Raw genomic sequence first — 1,716 nt, forward strand, 5'->3', positions numbered from 1 at the left:
TTTTTTTTTTAAACCCATATACTACAACATTGAGTGTTTTATTTAGAGATAGGTTTTAAGTAACCCAGGCTGACCTCAAATTCTCCACGTAGTCTAGGCTAACCTTGAACTCTGATCCTCCTCCTGCATCTTCCACATCCAGCACAGAGTTGAAATTACCATAGATCAAACCCGGGGTTTCCTGGATACTGGGTAAGTGCTCTACCAACCGAGCCACTGCCCTACGGGTCTCCCTTTTAACCCACCTAGAACTTCCTTTTGTCCCCACTCAGGATAACAATGTTAGTTTTCTGATTCCCAGCACCCACATGGCACTCACGACTGTTTGTAACTCCAGTTCCAGAGGCCCCAATGGCGCCCTCTCCTGGGCTCAGTGGGCACTGCATACACATGGGGGCACAGACGTACACACATTAAAGACAAAACAGGACTGGTTGCTAATGTAGCGTGACTGCCTGGAGCGGATGGATCAGAGCCTGCATTCTAACAGGAGTCAGCTGACTGAGGCTGATATCCAAGTGCATGGGGCAAAATACTTTGACTATGGAAAGCACTTGCCAGAGGGCAGGGGCTAGGCTCCTGGGTAGGGCTTACCTGGTAAACTCAAGGCCCTGGGCTCTGTTTCTAGCTCTGCAGGAACCTAGTGTGATCGCACGTGCAAAGGTGTGTGTAATCCCAGTACTGGGGAGGTAGAGGCAGGAAGATCAGAAGTTACCTAGTGAATTCAAGGTTAGCCTAGGTTACATGAAACCCTGTCTCTTAATAAACTAAAATAGTTGAAATAGTAAATTTTATTTGTGTTGTTTTTGCTTGTCGTGTAGCCCTGGCCGTCCTGGAACTCTCCTTGTAGACCAGGCTGACCTCGAACTCACAGAGATCCACCTGCCTCTGCCTCCTGAGTGCTGAGACCGGGTGTGAGTAACTGGCCTCTAATATTCTGGAATGCATTTGGCTTAATCTTGGATGGCCACTTGCATTCCAGTGATGTGGCAGATGTTTAATCTCCTTAGAACCCCCGATGGAAATGAGTTGCCCCAGAGAGTCCCTGGGATCCTGATTGACCAGGGATCCAGGATCACTTCTATGGGGGCCATACATGGAAGTGGACTCAGCACTGAGCACTGAACAATACCGACACACGGAGGGGACGACAGGCACAGTTAGGAAGAGCAAGTATTTGGCATGGACAAAGATTAGACCACAGATGGACAGCACAGAGAGGCCCGCGTGCAGCGGAGGAGGGAACCCTGTGGCTACAGGCTCTGGACACCTGGTGTTCAGTTCACGACCAGAGAATGTTCTAACTTAGGAAAGGTCCTGGGTCTAGCCAAAAAAATAAGGGGGGTTGGGGCGGGAGGGGGAGTAGGCGCGGCCTGGGAGGAAGGTGGGGTGGTGGCAAGGGAGGGGAGCCCTGCCCTAGCTTGCCCTCTGTCCCCAGCACGCACCCTGCCGGGAAGCCCTGGGGTCTCAGCTATTCGGGCGGCCCTGCCCAGAATAGCTTTCCTTCCGGGCAGGGCTGCCGGGCCCGCAGCGCCAGCTCCCGAAATAGGGCCCCGCGTGTCGGGAGGCGAGGGCGGGAGGGGCCGTCCCAGCTCGCAGGCACACTAAGCCGCTGCGACCCTGGCACCCGACAGGGGCCTGGGTACAAGGACCAAGAAGGGGATGCAGGCAGAGGCTCGGAGATGACGAGAAGCGGGCTAGGATGGAGGAGCGAGG

The sequence above is a fragment of the Mastomys coucha genome, unplaced genomic scaffold, assembly GCF_008632895.1.
Source record: "Mastomys coucha isolate ucsf_1 unplaced genomic scaffold, UCSF_Mcou_1 pScaffold5, whole genome shotgun sequence".
NCBI lineage: Eukaryota > Metazoa > Chordata > Mammalia > Rodentia > Muridae > Mastomys > Mastomys coucha.